Raw genomic sequence first — 14945 nt, 5'->3', positions numbered from 1 at the left:
AAGGGATTAATTCAGGCTTTGTATTCACATTATCACAGGAATACTCATCTACCTCTTCTATTCCCCAGTAGAAAAGCTGAAGCACCAAACTATGCTAACTAAGGATCTTTTCATAGCAATCCAGAAGTAACTTAATATTTTTTCTTTCAGCATACCCTACTAGTCTTTACGCTGCACTAGTATAGAACCTATTTTCCCCTTCTTTATACTCTTTGTGGCAAGCAAAATAATGCACCCCCAGAACATCCTTTCTCTAATTCCTGGAACCTATGAATGTTTCTTTACAAGTTAAAGGGATTTTGTAATTAAACTAAGGATCTTGAGATTGACAGATCACTCTGGATTCTCTAGGTGGATTATCTGCCTACAAGATCTAGAACTAACACCCAGAAAAGATGTCCTTTTCATCATCAGTTCAGTTCAGTCGCTTAGTCGTGTCCGACTCTTTGCGACCCTATGAATCGCAGCACGCCAGGCCTCCCTGTCCATCACCAACTCCTGGAGTTTACTCAAACTCATGTGCATCAAGTCGGTGATGCCATCCAGCCATCTCATCCTCTGTCGTCCCCTTCTCCTCCTGCCCCCAATCCCTCCCAGCATCAGAGTCTTTTCCAATGAGTCAGCTCTTTGCATCAGGTGGCCAAAGTATTGGAGTTTCAGCTTCAACATCAGTCCTTCCAATGAACACCCAGGACTGATCTCCTTTAGGATGGACTAGTTGGATCTCCTTGCAGTCCAAGGGATTCTCAAGAGTCTTCTCCAACACCACAGTTCAAAAGCATCAATTCTTCGGTGCTCAGCTTTCTTCACAGTCCAACTCTCACATCCATACATGACCACTGGAAAAACGATAGCCTTGACTAGATGGACCTTTGTTGACAAACCATAGGGGACTGGAATGCAAAAGTAGGAAGTCAAGACATACCTGGAATAACAGCAAATTTGGCCTTGGAGTACAAACTGAAGCAGGGCAAAGGCTAACAGAATTTTGCCAAGAGCATGAACTGGTCATAGCAAACACCCTCTTCAAACAACACAAGACTCTACACATGGACATTATCAGATGGTCAATCTGAAATGAGATTGATTATTTCTTTGTAGCCAAAGATGGAGAAGCTCTATACAGTCAGAAAAAATAAGACTGGGAGCTGACTGTGGCTCAGACCATGAACTCCTTATTGCAAAATTCAGACTTAAATTGAAGAAAGTGGGAAACCACTAGACCATTCAGGTATGAACTAAATCAAATCCCTTATGACTATACAGTGGAAGTGACAAATAGATTCAAGGGATTAGATCTGAGAGAGTACCTGAAGAACTATGGATGGAGGTTCGTGACATTGTACAGGAGGTAGTGATCAAGACCATTCCCGACAAAAAGAAATGCAAAAAGGCAAAACGGTTGTCTGAGGAGGCCTTACAAATATCTAGGAAAAGAAGAGAAGCTAAAGGCAAAGGAGAAAAGGAAAGATATACCCATTTGAATGCAGAGTTCCAAAGAATAGCAAGGAGAGATAAGAAAGGCTTCCACAGTGATCAATGCAAAGAAATAGAGGAAAAACAAAGAACAGGAAATTCTACAGATCTCTTCAAGAAAGTTAGAGATACCAAAGGAACATTTCATGCAAAGATGGGCACAATAAAGGACAAAAATGCTATGGACCTAACAGAAGCAAAAGATATTAAGAAGAGGTGGCAGCATCACACAGAACAACTATACAAAAACGATCTTCATGACCTAGATAACCACGATGCTGTGATCACTCACCTAGAGCCAGACATCCTAGAATACAAAGTGAAGTGGGCCTTAGGAAGCATCACTATGAACAAAGCTAGTAGAGGTGATGGAATTCCAGTTGAGCTATTTCAAATCCTGAAAGATGATGCTGTGAAAGTGCTGCACTCAATATGCCAGCAAATTTGGAAAACTCAGCAGTGGTCTGGACTGGAAAAGGTTAGTTTTCATTCCAATCCCAAAGAAAGGCAATGCCAAAGAATATTCAAACTACTGCACAATTGCACTCATCTCACATACTAGTGAAGGAATGCTCAAAATTCTCTGAGCCAGGTTTCAACTGTATATGAACTGTGAACTTCCTTCCTCTACTTCTGCTTTATTGAATATGCCAAAGTCTTTGATTGTGTAGATCACAACAAACTGTGGAAAATTCTAAAAGAGATGGGAATACCAGACAACCTGACCTGCCTCCTGAGAAATCTAGGTCAAGAAGCAACAGTTAGAACTGCACAAGGAACAACAGACTGGTTCCAAACTGGGAAAGAAGTACACCAAGGCTGTACACTGTCACTCTGCTTATTTAACTTATACGCAGAGTATATCATGCGAAATGCTGGGGTGAATGAAGCACAAGCTGTAATCAAGATTGCCAGGGGAAACATCAATAACCTCAGATACACAGATGACACCACCCTTATGGCAGAAAGCAAAGAACTAAAGAGCCTCAATGAAAGTGAAAGAGGAGAGTGAAAATGTTGGCTTAACACTCAACATTCAAAAAACTAAGATCATGGCATCACAAATAGATGGGGAAACAATGGAAACAGTGACAGACTTTATTTTGGGGGGCTCCAAAATTACTGCACATGGTGACTGCAGCCATGAAATTAAAAGACACTTGCTCCTCGGAAGAAAAGCTATGACCAACCTAGACAGCATATTAAAAAGCAGAGACATTACTTTGCCAACAAAGGTCCATCTAGTCAAGGCTATGGTTTTTCCAGTAGTCATGTATGGATGTAAGAGTTGGACTATAAAGAAAGCTGAGTGTCAAAGAATTGACACTTTTGAACTGTGTTGTTGGAAAGACTCTTGAGAGTCCCTTAGACTGCAAGGAGATCCAACCAGTCCATCCTAAAGGAAATCAGTCCTGAATATTCACTGGAAGGACTGATGCTGAAACTCCAATTCTTTGGCTAGTTGATGTGAAGAACTTTCTCCTTGGAAAAGACCTTGATGGTGGGCAACAATGAAGATGGGAGAAGGGGACGACAGAGGATGAGATGGTTGGATGGCATCACCGATTCGATGGACATGAGTTTGAGCAAGTTCTAGGAGTTGGTAATGGACAGGGAAGCCTGGTGTGCTGCAGTCCATGGGGTTGCAAAGAGTTGGACATGACTGAGTGACTGAACTGACTGATCTAGGTGGGACCTATTTGTAAACACAAGTGGCCCATTAAGAGGAAAGCAGAGGGTGATAAGATCATGGAAACACAGATTTCAGAGATGTGCTTTTAAAATATAGGGGCCACAAGTCAAGGAATATAAGTGGCTACGAGAAGCTGAAAAAAAGGAAAGAAATGGGACTTCCTCTCAGAGTCTCCAGAAGTAATCAGAACTCAGAAAAGCAGTTAAATGAGTTGAACTATTTTTGCTTTATGCTGTCTACAGCAGTGCAAGATAAGAATACAAACCAGACAAGTACCATTTCTGCATTCATAGGGAATGAGATCCTGAACCCTGGCTGGATAAGCAGCTAAGTGGGCCCCATAGGCTTAAGAGGTATTTCAACTCAAGTGGTAATAGGCTGCATGTTATCCTCTGTATGTGTGTGTGTGTATAATATTTTAAGTATATTATATATTGCATATTAAAAGTAGTCTAGCTTCTACCGCAAAGAAATTGAAAATCAGAGAGTCCTATGTAGTTAACATCAATAATTTATATTCATTATCTCATTTGATCCTCACAACTCTAGGAAGCAGTCAAGTCTGGTACTGAATTCAATTCTGCAGTGGAAAAAGCAGCGGCTGAGATGTTGTCTTGCCAGTTAAAGGTTAGTAAATGGCTCCTACTCCGATGTCTTTCTACTAGATTATTTTACCTGGACAACAGCAATCGACCTACGTCTAGGTATGTTGTATTAACTTCTAGAATAACTTCAAATTAGAAAAGAAAACAAGACCAACATTTTACAAGCAATATCATAATTTAATTTTACGTGCATAGAAACCGAATGTCACACTCAAGTGGTTAGAAAGAAGCTAAAGAGAACACGTAGACGAGTAATGTGTTTCTCCGCATGAAAATGAGTATCTACCCTTCTAGGTGTTGCTGTGTGGATTAAATGACATAATACACGTAAAGTGCTTATCAGAGCAGCTAGTCTCACAGTTAGTACTACATACTCCAGGACATCTCTTCCCAGAGGAGAATCTGCTTTTCTGATCCCGAAAATTAACCAACCCAGGAGGTGGGTAGGAAAATATGCGAGGGGAGGGAGTGCGGGTAGGGGAAAAATAGGTCCCAGCTACCCCTCCTTGAACACTTGACAAACAGGCGCTTACTTTTTACCCAAACAGGACGGCTTCGGGGACACCAACCTAACCCTCAGAAGATTGGCGGAGCAGTGACAGCATGGGTATGACCCAGGGGCTCGGATCACTGCACCAGAAGTCCCAACACGTGGCTCCCTCCTCTCACCGCCTCCCCTAATTTCCTTCTGCCCCTAGTGCTACAGGCTCAGCGATTTCGGCTTTTTAGAGTCAACTGGCACTGTCGCCGACCGTCAAGATAGCTGCCCATCCCAAGAACGTTACCCACCCCAGGCCTGGAAAATATACCTGACCAAGAAGCCCACGACTGGTGCGAGAACGAACTCGAGCACAGACTCCTAGCCGAGCTGACGACCGGAACTCCACCCTCCAACTCTCTGATTGGGTAAACGTGTAAAGGAGCCCGCAGAGGATTGGTCAACAACAGAGAGGCGGGCCATTGCCTAGGGGAGGGGAAAGAGGCGGGGCGGGGAAGTGAGGAGAAATGACGGGAGTTGGCCTCTTTCCGGATTGGAAGAACGCTAGACATCTGCGCAGACGTAGACCCAGCTTCCGTATAGGGACGGGCAGCATCTCCCTTTACGTTACGGAAGTACGTTACGTTAACGGAAGTTTTAATGACTCATTGGTTGTAACGAAGACGTAAGTCTCCTGGCAGCGTGTCCAAGAAAGGGCAAGAAGAAAGCGAGTTCCGCCTCTTCCTTGGGCGACTGGGTCCTTCCGTTGACAGAAGGCGACGTGAGTTCCTTTCAGCGTTTAGACGCTAGAACTACCACCGAGCCAGACTCGGGTAGACAGTTGGTACGTTGACCATTAAGTTTCTGCGGGTGAGAAATACTTAGTACTTAGAATCGGGCCCCGAAACACCCATATACACTCAGAACTTTTAAATAATGACTTCAGTGTTGGAACGCAGAGGAGTCTGGCCTTTTCGCGGTCTTTGACTTGGCTGTGTCATTGGCTGAAAAAGTTATCAATTTGAACGTAGCTCCGCGTCCACCCCAGGCAATCCTGGGATTTGTGGTCCTGGGGGCAAGTGTCCCATAGCTTTGAATGTGATTGTTGTTGCTACTTCTCCCCTGTTAACAGCCTCTGATAGTTACTGTGGTTTTCTTGTTTTCCGTTGTGCTTTCTTATCCTTTCGCTTATCAGCCGTATTAAAGCCAAAGGACACTTAGGAAAACTAAAAGGTCTTCATGTATGTAAAGGTAAATACTAGTATTTAAAACATTTCACTACTGTGCCTCTGCTGATGCTGCTTAGTTGCTTCAGTCGTGTCTGACTCTTTGCGACCCTATGGGCTGTAACCCGCCAGGCTTCTCTGTCCATGGGATTCTCCAGGCAAGAATACTGGAGTGGGTTGCCGTGCCCTAATCCAGGGATCGAACCCGGGTCTCTTGCATTGCAGGCTGATTCTTTACCACTGAGCCACCAGCGAAGCCCTCTGCGAGATGTTCGAGATTAACATACAAAGTGGATGGTAAAAGTCTTGGTTTTTTTGCTTTTACAGCAAAATGGTATTGATTTTCATGTTCGTGTTCACTCGACAATATTTGAAAAGTGCTTTAAACTTGACAGTTATATATACTGTTTCGTCTGTTTACGTAAATCAAGTGTTACGATAAAAAGCAGAACTGGCTACTGTGTTGATAAGAAAATAATGCTGTAGTTAAAATGTCAAATATGACCAATTTCAGGAGGCACACACAAACTGTATATTATTCAACACTGTATTATGAAGTCCGTTTTCAATCTTATTGGAAACATGCTGGTTTAAGGCAGTTTCCCTGGTTTTAAGACTTCCCTGGTGGCCCAGATGGTAGAGCATCTGCCTACAATGTGGGAGACCCAGGTTCGATCCCTGGCTTGGGAAGATCCTCTGGCAAAGGAAATGACAACCCACTCCAGTACTCTTGCCTGGAAAATCCCATGGATGGAGGAGCGTGGTAGGCTACAGTCTATGGGGTCACAAAGAGTCAAACACGACTGAGTGACTTCACTTCACTTCAGTTCCTTCGTTTTATTGAATCATGAACTCCTTTCACGTCTGTGAGCACATTTAGTAATATTTCTTTGCTTTGTGTTTAGCAAAAGTGAAAATCTGTAAATACCAAAAGTTTTTCTGAGTGGCCCTTTACAACTTTTTTTTCCTATTTAATATGTAATACAAACATTGATATGTGTAAGAAAAAACAGGGCTTGTTGCTGACAAAAAATTAAGTACAGTTTAGAGGATTTAAGCCAAACAGAAACTGCTTTTATGACTGATACTTGGAATAATTGCTTTTACAATTTTTTGTGTCTTGTAAATGATGACAGAAGGTCTCAGGTTTTCTTTGTAAATGAAACATGAGAAACATAAGTGTTTTTTTTTCTATAATTCTCTGTACATAAAGAGCCAAACAGAGTGTAACCACCCCTATATTTCTCCTTTAAATATTTGATATGATGTACTCAGTGAAATATATTGGTATGAAAATCACCATCAGACAAAAATGTAAATTTGTTAGTTTTAATGCTTTCCGTTAACTAACATTTTGAAAATATTTTTCCTTTTGCCCCCTATTTTAAATCAGTGATACATTTGGGATATTAATTAAGTTTGTATTACTAAGAATAAAAATTGCAGATATCAAGACTGCTACTATGATTAGCATGGCTCAGCAGAGTGACAAATCAACTGAATAACTGAATCCTGGGTGCATTTGGCTGATCACTAAGTTCACTCTTTTGGAGTATTTCGGAAGCTCTCAAAGTATTCCATTTAAAGAGAAACATCTTGAATAGTTTTTTTTTTTTAACTGAGAATTTAAAAATAGAAATTGCAGCAGTCACCACTACTGCCCTTTAACCCAGGAATCATCTTTGTACACCATCTGTTGGGAAATGGTTTTAAGAAGTGACCTCAAAGTGAGAGAAATGCAAGATGACTTTTGAGATACAGGAAATGAATATTACAATCCCTAGTTGTGTTTACTTTTTGAAACTATTTATTTACTTATTTATTTATTTTGCTGCCCCAGGTCTTAGTCATGACAGGAGGGACCTTTCAGTTGCAGCGCACAGGATCTATTGCCCTGACCAGGTCAAACTGGGGCCCCTGCATCGGGAGCATGGACTCCAGCCACTGGACCACCAGGGAAAGTTCCTGTGTTTACTTTTTAATATCAACACTTTTTAAAAAAATCTTTTTTTGTTTTTCCTGTTTTCCTTTTTTCAGACCCTTGTGTCGAGGACTGACTTTCAATAGATCATAGCAAGGGAGCTGCTCTGCTGCCTATGAAACCCCAACCCAGAAGCAGGTCATCTACCAATGGTTTAGCACTAGGTTCCCCACAAACCTGCGGTGGTGACAGGCGAGGGGGCAGCCGCCTTTCTGGCTGTGGCCCGTGTCTTAGGACGAAAGGCTTTCTGCACCAGACCCGGTCCTAATGCATGACCTGGTCCCAACACGCAGCAGGGCACGCCATGCTGTGCACAGAGGGACATGGGCGGCAGGCTGTCGGCAGGGATGGTGGGGGACTGGCTGTCCGAGGCCAACCAAGGATTCCCAGCGCTGCCATGTTGTTCTGCCTGGATGGGATTCTGACTTGGAGGCATTCAGTCACAATCCCACAGATGGTAGCTTTGACCCATTGACTCCTCAGCCAAGCACATACACCAAATGTCTGAACCCGCAGTTCCTCTCCTACTGAGTAGGATTACCATGGCAACAACACATCATCAGTAGGGTAAAACTAATCTCTCTCACCACAGTCTAGTCCCAGCTCACATTCCCAATTAGTGGGTGAACCCCCCAACGCTTGGTGAATTCTGCTTCAAAATGATAGAAAGAGCCGACGTCAAAGGATCAAAAAGCAACATCACTATGAACATTTGGCCACCACAAGCCAATTATCCCTGTGGTAACTTTTCTGACACCTCCTACTTAAAACTCCAAAGGTCAGAAGGATCGTGAGGATCCGCTTTCACGGTCTGTATTTGTACTAAAAATCAAGATCAAGCGAGCTTTTGCCCTTCTGCTCCATGGGGGGTTTCTGTTCTCTCCGAGCTCGCCTTAGGACACCATTTGCAGGTGTACAGCCTCAGTCAAGTTCCCCACGTGGCACTGGCCCCGGTGGGGCACTTGGCACCAGAAATGAGAGCCTGTTAGGGCTTGCCACTGCCACATACCCGCCCCCTCCCCTCCCCTGCGCCTCACTCGGTCAGTGAAAAAATGATCAGAATACTTCACTGGTGGCCTGCAAGGGCGGTGCACCCCACCCCGCTCCCTCGCAGGGACAGGAGTCGTGGGGCGCCAGGGGCCTCCCACTTATTCTACACCTCTCATTTCTCTTCACCATGCTAGAATAGAATCAGTCTCAACAGGGTTTTCTCTCCCTGCTGATTCGGCCAAGCCCATTCCCTTGGCTGTGGTTTCACTGGATAGTAGGTAGGGACAGTGGGAATCTTATAACACTTTTCTTTATATATATGTGTGTGTATATATATATGTATTTTTAAAAATTGTGAACATGATATAGCAGGATAAACTTTGAAACCTAATCACATATATGTATATGTTTACATATGTATGAGTGGTAAAAAAAATTATTGAGAAATACATGATCAAAAAAGCCTGAAATGTTAAAGAAAAAAATTATTCATGACACTTTTTAAGAAGGTAAGGCAGACTTTCTTCAAGGTAGGTACTGTTGTAGGGTTCTGTAAAAAGGGAGAGAGATTAGAGTCAATTCTGAGTCCAACAGGGAAAGCAGGAATTTATAGCCAGGGGATAGGGGGGCAGTGGGTGGAAGTTTACTCTGAGGAAATATCAGGGTTAGGGGGGATTATTGCTACATTACTCAACAGTTCTTACTAAAAGTTGGTAGGTATAATCAGACATCACCCGGGGGATAATGAAGGATGAGGCACTCAATCAGATATTGAGAGAGGGCGATTCTGGTTTAACTGCCTTAGCAGGATTCTTGCTATAGGATTCTTGAACACTACAAGGAAGGACATGGGGCTGAAGGTCAAGCCTAGTTAAAAGAGCACACATATATATACACTCCACACATACTGTCACTCCTGTTGTCATTTAGTCACTAAGTCGTGTCCAGCTCTTTGTGGCTCCATTGATTGTGGCGTGCCAGGCTCCTCTGTCCTCCACTATCTCCTGGAGTTTGCTCAGATTTATGTCCATTGAGTTGGTGATGCTATCTAACCATCTCAGGCTCTGCTGCCTCCTTCTTCCTTTGCCTTCAATCTTTCCCAGCATCAGGATCTTTTCCAGTGAGTTGGCTCTTTGTATCAGGTGGTCAAAGTATAGGAGCTTCAGCTTCAGCATCAGTCCTTCAGATGAATATTCAAGGTTGATTTCCTTTAGGATTGACTAGTTTGATTTCCTTATAGTCTAAGTGACTGTCAAGAGTATTCTCCAGCACCAGAGTTTGAAAACATCAGTTCCTGGGCTCAGCCTTCTTTATGGTCCAACTCTCACATCTGTGCTAACTACTGAAAAAAACATAGCTTTGACTGTATGGATTTTTGTTGGTGAAGTGGTGTCTCTGCTTTTTAACACACTTTCTAGGTTTATTATAGCTTTCCTTCCAAGGAGCAAGCATCTTTTAATTTCATGGCTGCAGTCACCATCAGCAGTGACTTTGGAACCCAAGAAAATAAAATCTATCACTGCTATATATACACAAAAGTATTTTTATTTGCTGTTGTTAAAATGTGAAGTCTTAATTACACATAATACTATTTGGAAATATTCAGGCTCAATCACTGTACCAAGGCTCAATGAGAGAAACAGAACCAGTTGGAGATCTATATTAAGGATATTTTTTTTTTTTTTGCAAGGAATTGACTTAGACAATTATGGGGGCTGGCTAGAAGATGAGTCTGAAATCTGTAGAGCAGTGTGTCAGAAGGAGTCTGGAAATCTCAGGCATGCGCTGAAGTTGCAATCCTCAGGCAGAATTTCTTCCTACTAACCTCGGTTCTACTCTGAAAGCCCTTCAGCTAATGGAACTGGGCCTGGCCAGATTATCTAGGATAACCTTTATTTAAAGTCTACTGATAATGAACAGTAATTACATCTACAAAATACCTTTATGGCAGCACACAAATAAAGAACTTCAGATCTTTGAGAGTTGAGGTTCAGGCTTGCAACTCATTCCCAGAAACTATGTTTGTCATTGTGTCTTGTATTTTGGGAAGAGGGTTAGTATAAGCACACAGGATGTACAAACCAATTCCATTTCCACTCTCTGGTAAAATGTGTCTAAAAGGAACGGCTCTACCTTCAAACTCCATTCCAGCCTGTTTCTCTAACTTTCTGCCTCTTTGGCTATTCCTTGAGATGTTGGCCTGACAGCCTACATTTGAAGCCTTTGGCTTGATTCCCTATCACCCAGAATATGTTGCCCAACTCTTGAATCACAGAGGTTTCCCAGTATAAGGTCCGCCTGTAGGCATGTCTGCCTTTGTATGAGAAGGACTTCCTGGCAAGCTACCAGCTCTGGAGCTTTTGAAAGTGTCAACAACATTGCCCTTGAAGCCACAGGGTGGAGTGGTGGCTAGAACATCCTGTAACAGGTGCCAGTTGGCTTACTCCACTCATCATGCCGATTTTTCAAGATAGTGGCAGTATTTTAATTCCTTCAGTTTTTAAGATGGACTTGCCTATAACCCCTTTAGACAGCTGAGAGTTTAAGAAGAGGCAGAGCTGGTACTGCAACTGATAATTATATTGACCAAAAACACCATCTACCTCCAGAAAACCTCTCCACAGAGCTGCTCAAAAGTGGTGAATTGAATGGTTTAAGCTGTTTGTTCTCTTCCTGCTATTTTGAAGTTGAAAAGAATGAACAAATAGTAAAATAGCACACTAAATGGAGTCAAGAGGAGAAGAAAGAAAGACTAGAGTATTTGACAAATGGCTCATCCTTGGGTCTTCTATTTAAGTAAGAATTAGGACCATAGTTTACTATATAAGTGTGTTTAGGATCAACAGGAGCAGCTTAGAATCTTAATAATTACTTTGAAAAAAATTATTTTTTCTTTTTTGACTGTGTTGCCAGGCTTGCAGGATCTTAGTTTCCAAACCAGAGATCGAACCTGGGCCAGCAGTGAAAGTGCCAAGTACTAACCACTGGACTGCCAGGGAATTCTCATCACTTCTTTATTAAATAAGTTATGGAAGTACCCATTTACCCATGCACGTTAAAGTTGATCCAGGGCTCTTCCTCCAGATCAGCTCTAAAAGCATACAGCTGAAAGAGTTCTTGAATTGCTAAGGTGAACACTACTACAGATTTGTTGTTGTTCAGTCGCTAAGTTGTGTCTGTCAACTCTTTGTGACCCCATGAACTGCAGTACCCTTCACTGTCTCCCGGAGTTTGCTCAAAGTCATGTCCATTGAGTCAGTCATGCCATCCAACCATCTCATCCTCTGTCGCCCCCATCTCCTCCTGTCCTCCATCTTTCCCAGCATCAGGGTCTTTTCCGGTGAGTTGGCTCTTCACATTAGTTGGGCAAAGTATTGGAGCTTCAGCATCAGCATCAGTTCTTCCAATGAATATTCAAGGTTGATTTCTTTTAGAATTGAGTGGTTTGATTTCCTTGCAGTCAAAGGGACTCTCAAGAGTCTCCTCCAGCACCACAATTTAAAAGCATCATTTCTTCAGCGCTCAGCCTTCTTTGTGGTCCAACTACACATTTACACTTTCTTTTTTATTGTAATTCTACATTCCAGGCTACTTACTGTTAAAAACTTCAGTTTGGGAAAGTTCCATCTTATACAAAAGTAGAAAAAAATGGTATCATGAACCATTATGTATATGACCCTATCACCCAACTTAACTGATGGCTAAGCTTGTATCTATGCTCTCACCCACTTTCCCACCACATCTCCTATCAGATTATTTATAAGCAAGTCATTTTATTTGTAAATAGGACTCTTTGTATCTCTAAATGATGACTCCCCCACCAAAAATAACTAAAATAAACAAATATTTTAATAAGGACTATTACTCAAAACTGTATGATTTTGAAGAAGTTATTTAATCTCTCTAAACTTCAAATTATTCACCAGGTGACAATATATTCCTTTCATTGAGATTATGAAAATTAACACAATGTAAATAAAATACTCTCCACAGTGCTTGCCACAGTATAGACATTCAGGAGCTACTGGTTCAAATTCCAGCAGTTGGTCAATTTATACCACTTGCTCTGAGTGATTCTAGGAAGGCTGATAAAAAAAGATGTTTGCTGAGCCCTTTAGTTGTTAAAAATTATCCTTGAAAAAAAAAATTTAATGATAACACTAGGAGAAAAAACAGCCAAGAAGTGAAATCAAGGTTTAAATGATGAAGTAGATCAAAGTTACAGGCAGAGTAGAGTGCGGTAGTAAAGAGACAAGATACGAACTTATATGAAATACAGACTCATTGGCTCATATCATATCCTTGGGATTTTTCTTTTTTTATGTGATTTCCAATTGGTTTATATAATGATATAATACAAAATTATTCATCTGAGGTGTAAAAGAAATATGAACACCATCTGTTTTCTTTTGAAAGATTTATGGAACTTTTGGTTCTCAGACTCAGATACCACTGGTAACCCCACTCATTCTCTACCCATTGTTGGATTTACATATAGTTTGATTCTCTCTCATTGCTATCCTATAAAAATATTTAGTAGGAAGTTGGATTTAGTTTTCTAAGCATTGTATTACAATAAATAAATTTCCATACCAGATGACACAAAATCCTAAGCTGTGCCAAGAATTGTAAAGATGGATCTCATCATGATTGCCAGCATCTTAATATCAGAGTTAATAATATCACATTGAAGCAAAATCAAGTTTTCTTTCCTTTAAAGAAATTCGTTGTGATAATGGTGATAAAATACAGAGTCACAGTGAGAGTTAGAAGCTTGACTTGAGAGTCATCAGTTTGTAATCAGATGATTATAAGTGATTACAGATGATTGCTCTCAGGCTAATGAAGTGAAAGGTTAAAAGAGGAACATTAAATAAAGTCTCAGTCATGAATATATTTATCTAATTAATTAGTATTTTCTCACCCTTAAATTCCCAAATTGAAAATCCATTCAGGGTAATTGTGATCCATACAGTCAAAGGTTTTAGTGTAGTCAATGAAGCAGAAGTAGATGTTTTTCTGGATGTCCTTTGCTTTCTACACGATCCAAAGAATGTTAGCAATTTGATTTCTGGTTTCTCTGCCTTTGCTAAACCCAGCTTGTATGTCTGGAAGTTCTTGGTTCATATACGGTGAAAGCCTAGCGTGAAGGATTTTAAGCATAACCTTCCTAGCATGTGAAATGACACAGTTGCATGGTACTTGGAACATTCTTTGGCATTGCCTTTCTTTGGGAAACTGGAAAATTCCTAAAGAGATGGGAGTACCAAACTACCTTACCTGTCTCCTGAGAAACCTGTATATGAGCCAAGAGGCAACAGTTAGAACCAGACTTAGAACAACTGACTAGTTCAAGATTGGGAAAGGAATACAACAAGGCTATATATTGACACTCTGCTTATTTAACTTATATGCAGAGTACATTTTGCAAAATGCTAGGCTGTTGGAATCAAGATTACTGGGAGAAATATCAACAACCTCAGATATGCAGACAATACCACTCTTATGGCAGAAGGTGAAGGGGAATTAATGAGCCTCTTGGTGAGAGTAAAAGAAGAGAGTGAAAAAGCTGGCTTAAAATTCAACATTAAAAAACGAAAGACCATGGCATCTGGTCCCATCACTTCATGGCAACTAGAAAGGGGAAAAGTGGAAACAGTGACAGACTTTATTTACTTGGGCTCCAAAATCACTGCAGATGGTGATTGCAACCATGAAATTAGAAGATGCTTGCTCCTTGGAGGGAAAGCTATGTATGGCAAACTTAGACAGCTATGACAAACCTCTGTATTCAAAAACAGAAACATCACTTTGCCAACAAAGGTCCATATGGTCAGTTCAGTCGCTCAGTCATGTCCAACTCTTTGCGACCCCATGGACTGCAGCACTCCAGGCCTCCCTGTCCATCACCAACTCCCAGAGTTTACTCAAACTCATGTCCATTGACCCAGTGATACCATCCAACCATCTCATCTTCTGTCTTCCCCTTCTCCTGCCCTCAATCTTTCCCAGCATCAGGGTCTTTTCAAATGAGTCAGTTCTTTGCATCAGGAGGCCTAAGTATTGGAGTTTCAGCTTCAGCATCAGTCCTTCCAATGAACACCCAGGATTGATCTCCTTTAGGATGGACTGGTTGGATCTCCTTCCAATCCAAGGGACTCGCAAGAGTCTTCTCCAACACCACAGTTCAAAAGCATCAATTCTTCGACACTCAGCTTTCTTTATAGTCCAACTGTCACATCCATACATGACTACTGGAAAAACCATAGCTTTGACTAGATGGACCTTTGTTGGCAAAGTAATGTCTCTGCTTATTAATATGCTCTCTAGATTGGTCATAAGTTTTCTTCCAAGGAGTAACCATCTTTTAATTTCATGGGTGCAGTTACCATCTGCAGTGATTTTTGGAGCCCAAAAAAGTAAAGTCAGCGACTGTTTCCACTGTTTCCCCATCTGTTTACCATGAGGTGATCAGACCACATGTCATGATCTTAGT

The 14945-nt window shown here is 41.5% G+C and overlaps 1 protein-coding gene and 1 long non-coding RNA gene across 5 annotated transcripts in view; both read right to left on the bottom strand.

Annotated features, from left to right (window-relative positions):
* WDR89 (WD repeat domain 89) overlaps positions 1 to 4678 on the bottom strand; it is a 51999-nt gene extending 47321 nt beyond the window's left edge. Inside the window, exon 1 of one of the 4 annotated variants that reach the window (XM_040226301.1) lies at positions 4584 to 4678. The gene's annotated coding sequence lies outside the window, so the exon portion shown is untranslated. The remainder of the gene's footprint in view (positions 1 to 4583) is intronic. The other 3 variants (XM_040226302.1, XM_040226303.1, XM_040226305.1) reach the window with 3 other exon arrangements.
* Positions 4679 to 7935: 3257 nt separating this feature from the next.
* LOC120852830 lies at positions 7936 to 14714 on the bottom strand. The gene is made up of 3 exons (XR_005718661.1): positions 14689 to 14714; positions 10275 to 10281; positions 7936 to 8744 (listed from the first exon to the last, which is right to left on the bottom strand). It is a non-coding gene; the product is annotated as an uncharacterized LOC120852830 (long non-coding RNA).
* Between the last annotated feature and the right edge of the window lie 231 nt (positions 14715 to 14945).

Source organism: Oryx dammah, unplaced genomic scaffold (assembly GCF_014754425.2).
Source record: "Oryx dammah isolate SB20612 unplaced genomic scaffold, SCBI_Odam_1.1 HiC_scaffold_26, whole genome shotgun sequence".
In the NCBI taxonomy this organism is placed as follows: domain Eukaryota; kingdom Metazoa; phylum Chordata; class Mammalia; order Artiodactyla; family Bovidae; genus Oryx; species Oryx dammah.
Note: the sequence above shows the minus strand (reverse complement) of the source record. Positions and strands in the feature narration are given on the sequence as shown.